Raw genomic sequence first — 7,292 nt, 5'->3', positions numbered from 1 at the left:
TTCTCGATGCGCAAAATGCTAGAGAGTAGGCAAATAGAAGTACCGACAAGTACAAATTCTATTGTCATGACTACTACTCAAGGTTGTTCACAGAGTGGGGTATGGTAGCAGACGAACTCCTGGACGTGTTAACAAATAACTACTGGGATACAGGTCCAGGGTTATGCGGACAACATTGTTTTAATCTATAGGAGCAAATATGAGGATACCATATGTGATAGAATCCAAACTGCACTAAGAGTTACTAGTGTCTGGTGCAGGAACGTGGGACTGCGTATCAACCCGCGAAATCCACCATAGTACTATTCACTAAGAAACGTAAGCTTGATCACCTGAAAGCCATAAGGTTTTATGACTTGGAGGTGAAAGGTGAAAGCTACAAGGGCTCTGATGACTTGTAGGACTATAGGAGGAAAAAATGGGGTTGCAGCCCGAAGATACTACTTTGGATATACACTGCAATAGTAAGGCCAATGATTACCTATGGGGCGGTAATCTGGGCAGAATGAACTCAATGCAGCACACAAACCAAGGAGTTACACAAACTCCAAAGACTGGTTTGCGTGTGTATCAGCGGGGCAATGAGTGCATGCCCAACGGCATCCCCGGAGACCCTACTGGAATTAACCCCTCTCCATCTGCACCTAAAGATGTAGGAGGCAAAGAGGGCCGGGATGGCCGGGAGTAGCAGTGAGGGGGGGGGGGGGAGCTGTCTAAATCGAAGGAAGATTGATATTCTTTGAAGGTGATATCCCGAATTATTGATACTAAGGGGTAACATGGCAACGAGGTTTCGCTTCAATAGAAAGTTTAAAACACATCTGAGTAACAAGGCAAACTTGCAAAGCGTGGCTGTGACATACAACTTAAACCAGCAACTGGTTACTTTGTACACTGACCGATCCCTCAAAGCAGAATGAGCGGGTGCTGGGGTCATTGGCCAAAGGAAAATGTACTTGGAGCCAATGGCCAAGCCACTAGCATATTCCAGGTGAAAATATACGCCATTGACAGATGTGCCTCCTTTAAACTCCAAAGAAACTACAAGGGGGGGGGATATTGCTATTCTCACCGATAGCCAACCAGCGATCAAGGCACTTAGGTCAAACCAGGTGAACTCTAAACTGGTATGGGAATGCCTTGAGAGACTGAATACGCTCGGCTCGTTCAAAAAGGTCTGGATACTCTGGGTTCTAGGCCATGTTGGGTTACAAGGCAATGAGGCAGCGGATGAACTAGCCAAGAATAGAGCAGGAACGCCTTTATACGGGCCAGAACCCTTCTGTGGAATCGGAAAGGGTTTATGGCTATGACATTAAAAAATGAAGAGGAACGGTCTAGGGAATTATATTGGGCGGGCCTACCAGGAATGGAGCAGTTCAAAGGTGCTTATTGGGGGATACGAACCCACAAAGGATTGCTGAATACACAAAACCTTAAACCTTGGACTACAAAAAAATGCATTTAGCCGCGTAAATCTACATTAGAAATGACCATCAAAGAAGAATGGGAGGCAATCCCACAGGAATTCGTCAAAAATTTAGTGGAGTCGATGAAGCACCAAATGGAAGCTACGATTCAGCCAAGGGGAGGGAACTCTCTATACTGATGGATTAAAGTAAAGGATTACTTACATTTTTTTTCGAATTACAGTTCAGATGTTATTTATGCGGGTTGGATGTTATCTTCAATAATCACATGTGCCCACATGTCACCATTCATGCACAAACGTAGTGCCTTAAGGCCGGTAATGGACTGAGCGTTCAGTTAGATGCTACGTTTTACACAACACTTAATACTTCAGTAGAAAAAATTGGAGGATTCAGATTTCAGATTTCTTTATTGAGCAAAGAAACAGAAATACTTGTGCGGCACATACAAATATATACGTATATATTAACTTGAAAGCTGAAGCGTGAATAATTAATATGAATTGAAATATGCAATGACCCTGTTGGTTAGCAGTTTGAGAGATAGACGCCAATGAGGTCCTGGGCCCACTCGCATATAGGATGGTGTCGACAGCGAAGAGGATCGCTCCTGATGCGGAAGGATCATTGTCGTGGGGGAGAAAGGGTGGCCGAAGGGGCGCCTAAACTGCCGTTGGCCTACGGGCTAAGTTTACTTCGGGAAGGTGGAGGAAGATGTTAAAAAGTTTGGGGTCTAGAATGGATCCCAGAGGGATTCCTAAGTTTACCGGAAAGTCGACGGAGCGAAGTCCTTCGAAGCGTACGTGTCCAGTTCTGTTGGATATAAAGTCTCCAATCATTCTGAAAAAGGCGAGGGGGGTCAATTGGTCTAAATTAGCTTGTAGAGCAAGCCCTCTTTCCAAACTGAATCTGATACCTTTTCAAGGCCTAACGCGGAGGCTACGGTGCATTGCCTATTTTTCAGGTGATTGAGGATGTGGAGAAAAGGATGGTACTCCAGGGTTAATGATGTCCGTGCTGAGGAATGCCCCTAACAGGCACCAACCAAGGAGCACTTTGCCGTTTTCGTTGTTAACTGAATCGTTCCAAGTTAGGTGCCTAGCATTGAGATCACCGACGAGGAGGAAAACGTCGAAACTTGCCGCGATTTCCGAAAGTTCGGACAGAATGGGAGTGAGGTGGCGACCTGTTCCGGCCGGGAAGTAGAGAGAGCTGATTTGGATTCGAAGGACACCTCCTCCTAACAGGCCGTTTGATCACTGCTAACAGGCAGTTTGATGCAAGTACAGCCGATGGGATGATGTTTGCTCTTATTCCCGATCTGACTAGGATGGTTGTGCCTCTGCCGTCTTCATAACGGAGAATAATGTAACCGACAACATGTAGTTTTACATTGGGGGCTTCCTCCAGTATGGTTTCGTTTACGAGGGCGAGATTGGGATCAGTAACCTCGAGGAGTTTGTGGAGTGCTAAAAGTTTATTGTTTGATATGAGCGAATTAGTGTTGAGTACCTTGATTTTGGTTGTCTAGCAATTTGAAGAGAAATTGTAAGTACGCTTCGGGCGGCTTGTTGTCCGGATAGCTGAGTGGTTAGAGCACAAGGCTGTCGTACGGAAGGTCGCGGTTCAAATCTCGCTGGCGGCAGTGGAATTTGTATCGTGATTTGACGTCGGATACCAGTCGACTCAGCTGTGAATGAGTACCTGAGTCAAATCAGGGTAATAATCTCGCACGAGCGTAATGCTGACCACATTGCCTCCTACAGTGTTCTGTAGTGTACCGTTACGGTCTTGAATGAAGTGCTCTAACACACTTCAAGGCCCTGATCCAATATGGATTGTTGTGCCAACGATTATTATTATATTATTATTATTATTCGGGCGGCTTGGTCTCATTATGTTTCAGGTTAAAGTCGCATAATTCGTTCTCATACAACCTCCTCGTGGCGGCCGCTGGAAACCGACTTCGGACGGGCTAAGAGTGTGTAGGTCCGGGCTGGAAGTAGGCCCATCCAACTGACGAGGATCTGCTTGTCTGTTGGTCATGTGTTAGAGGCAAGTAGATCTGGCGGGGGGATGGACCAAAGCAACAGCCCGGGAATCGTCCTCGCTGCACTAGAAAAGGTGCTAATAGAACCCCAAGCCAAGGTGCGTGGCCAATGGGAAGCTTGGTCTTTAGTATGCAAACTATGAATACCATAGACACCTTCTGTTTTAAAAAAAGACTCTTACCCTGGTGGTCGGGCTAGTTATTCTTCCCGGACTACTCGTGGGACCAAGACATGGACTTAATTTCAAAAATAAAAAAACCGACGATAGAAGAAGAGGGGGGATCGAGCTACTGGCATCCAGCTGGGAGACAGCAGCCGCCGAGAGTAGCACACTGAGTGTCAGACGTAGCACCGCTGCGCTGAAACCAACCGTAGGCATCTCCGAACGAGGCGGCAAAGGGATTAGTGGTTTACAGCCTGGAATCCACTGCCGTCAAACTGGGTGTAGCAAATACCAGACATAGTACTCCTAACGCGAGACCCCAAGCGTCGGGGGATCCCTCAAAAGTGAAAACCGACAAGAACGTCGGTCGCCAGAAATCGACTAAGAAGCGAAGTTCCACTGGTGTCCCGCTCAAGAGCCAATACCAGAAGGCCATGCATATTCTCAGCAAGATTGCTAAGAAAAGGGAGGCCGGTACTATTGACGAGCGGGATGAAAAGACCTCCGTAAATATCAGGCGATTGTTGAGGAATACAACATCAAACACCCGGCAGACGAGCAGCAGCCCTGCATTCTGAAACACAATCTATCTCACGAGGTCGAGGTCGAGCAAGATCACAAGCGGAGCAGAATGGGCAAGAGTTCAGAGACTAATCAACATATGAAGAAAAGTATGCAACAACAGTCAGCCGACGAGACTCGAACGACGAAACCCTTCAATGACGTGGCCAGGAGCCACTTGCGTGTGGCGCTGACGGATGGTAATTCCGCTAGTGGCAAACAAGTGCCGGAGGTGTGGACCAGTTTTGAGGCCAGGCTGTCGGAGATGGCCACTGAGCATCTCCTGGGCACCGATGGCAAACACACGGGATTCATCCCCTTGTTTGATTCCTCTCAAGTCGTCCATGGGTTCCACATTATAGCTTGCGAGGACCAATTCTCTAGGGACTTTGTCGGTTCGTGCGTCGCCGGGGAGGGCGTAAAACTCAATGTCATCCTTTACGACGAGATTCCCAGGAGACCGGTCGCTTGCATCTGATTGCCGAGAATCCGCATGGATAAGTACAAGCTCATCCAATCCCTGCGCCTTCAAAACCCCAGGATTCCCATGGACGACTGGGTTGTAATCAAGGAAGAGGAACCCCAGACAAACAGCCAACCTTTTCTATTCTGTATAAACGGAGAGTGCCTGGAGGCAATGGAAATAGTCGGGGAAAATTTTCAACATCTGCTACAGGCATAAATATGGGCAGCCATACAAGGACTATTGTCAGAACATCGAAAGCAGCAGTGAATCCGCGGGGCTCAGTAAGATTCTGTCCAAGGCGCATCAGAGCCCATCCTTTCTTAAAAACTCGGAAGACTCCTGGACGGAATCTTCTAGTGAAGCCTAGGGTTGCGCCGTGGCTTGTTGAGATTTACCGGAGCTTCATCTCATTAAGATGCGTACCACAGTCCTGGAGATGCACACGAGCGGTTTTCATACCGAAAGCGGGCAGGCGATCATGGGTCCCCGAAGGACTTTCTACCAATCAGCCTCACCTCTTTCGTGCTGAAGACCCCAGCGCGCATCCTGGATATCTTAAGGACGATTATGGAGAGAACGCCTTTCTCTAAGTCCCAGCATGCCTACCTCAAAGGGAAACCCAAATAAACCGCCCTCCACGAGGTAACTGGCACGATTGAGCGGTCGCTGCAGTACAAGCAGTATACCCTAGCTGCCTTCTTGGATATAGAGGGAGCTTTCAACAAAGTTCGTACCAACGCCATCAAGAAAGCCTTGATCAGTATTGGATTGGAGGGGTATCCTACGCATTGGATTATATCCATGCTATGTACCAGGATAATCTAATTGGATCTGGGACACAACTACTTGACCAGAGCTGTGAACAGAGGCATGCCCCAGAGTGGCGCCATCTCTCCAGTGCTCTGGTTAATAGTAATGGACAAAATTTTACGAATATTGGGCAGCAGCGGAGTGAAGGTGGTGGCGTATGCCGACAATTTTATGATATTAGTGTCAAGGATGTTTCCGTCCATTATAGGCGATATCATGGAAGGAGCGTTGGGAAAGGTGTGCCTGTGGACCGCAAGATGCGGACTCGGCATAAACCCAACCAAAATGGAACTGACCAAGACAAGGATACCTGAATTCCACCTATCACGGTTGAATGGACAAAGATTGGTTCTTTCCTCAAATGTAAAGTATCTGGGTCTAGTCCTGGATCCAAAGTTAAATTGGAGATTGAACATAGAACTGAGGGTTAAGAAGGCCTGTATAGCCTTCTATGCCTGCAACAGAACCTTTGCAAAGAAATGGGGTCTCCGGCCGAGGATGGTTCTCTGGATGTACACTGCTATAGTGGGTCCGATCCTAACGTACGGCTCTATTGTATGGTGGCAGGCTTGGACATAAATTACAATAGGATGAAGCTTAATAGGATTGAATGAAGTGCTCTAACACACTTCAATGCCCTGATCCAATATCGATTGTTGCGCCAACGATTATTATTAATAGGATGTGCAGGTGCCGCCGGGGCTCTGCAGTCCTGCCCGGTAGATACTCCTGCATCTTCTCCCCTAGACCTCCACATTAAATACGTTGCAGCGTGCAGTGCCATCAGATTACGTGAGTCCAGATGGTGGGCAGCGAAGTCCTACGGCCACAATAGCATCCTAGATGAGGTACCTCGAGAAATCTGGCCATTCCCCACGGCCTAAATCAAACGCAAGCTGAACTTCACGAGAAACGTTGCTGTGGACTTCCCAATCGGGGCAAATTAGAAGACCGGCGGCGTGTTGCAAGGTTATGACTCAGTATTCTTTATTGATGGATCAAAGATGGTGTGTAGAGTCAGCGCGGGGTTTTTTCGAATACACACAGTGCATCCGAGTCGTATGGTCTCCCAGGTTTCGCCAATGTATTCCAAGCGGAAGTACTGGCGATATTGGAAGTCTGTCAATGGCTGGAGCGAAATCCGAGCCCCGAGTGTAACATAGCCATGCTGGCTGTGAGCCAGGCGGCCATCAAGGCCTTGTACTCAGGGACGATGTCCTCCAGGCTGGTGAAGCAGTGCAGAGACGCGCTGAACCGTCTGGGCGGCCCGTTCAAGGTCACTCTCCTCTGGGTTCCCGGGCATAGGAACATAGAGGGAAATGTGCGAGGCTCTATTCTTGCCAGCCCTTGGGTGAATACCGTCGGTATTTCCCTGGCGGCTGTTAGGGGCGGAATCTAGTCGCACTACTTAGCAGCCGTGGGCCGTAGATGGCGAAGGCTTACGAGCTATGCCAAGTCAAAGAGGATTTGGCCCGCTTATAACATAGCCCGATCACGAGAGCTCCTGTACCAGCCGCGTGCAAATGCATTCAATATTACGACAGTCTACATGCAGCACTGGCCCAAGAAGGAAGGGAAACCTTCAAGTACTTTCTCTGCGATTGCCCAGTAGAGCTAGAACCAGCTACGGGCACTGGGTAAACCATTTTTTGGGGACCTCAGAGAGATTTCTAGCTGCAAAGTGGGAGACCTGCTTTCCTTTGTGAATGATACGGTCTGACTTTTAAGATTCTCTCATAATAACAGTCACTGTCTTAGTAGTTTGTGGCTTCAAATCGGCGCTTCACAGCGCTAGTTGGGCTCCTCGAAGC

Source organism: Hermetia illucens, chromosome 2, assembly GCF_905115235.1.
Source record: "Hermetia illucens chromosome 2, iHerIll2.2.curated.20191125, whole genome shotgun sequence".
NCBI classification, from domain to species: domain Eukaryota; kingdom Metazoa; phylum Arthropoda; class Insecta; order Diptera; family Stratiomyidae; genus Hermetia; species Hermetia illucens.
This window is presented reverse-complemented; position numbering follows the sequence as displayed.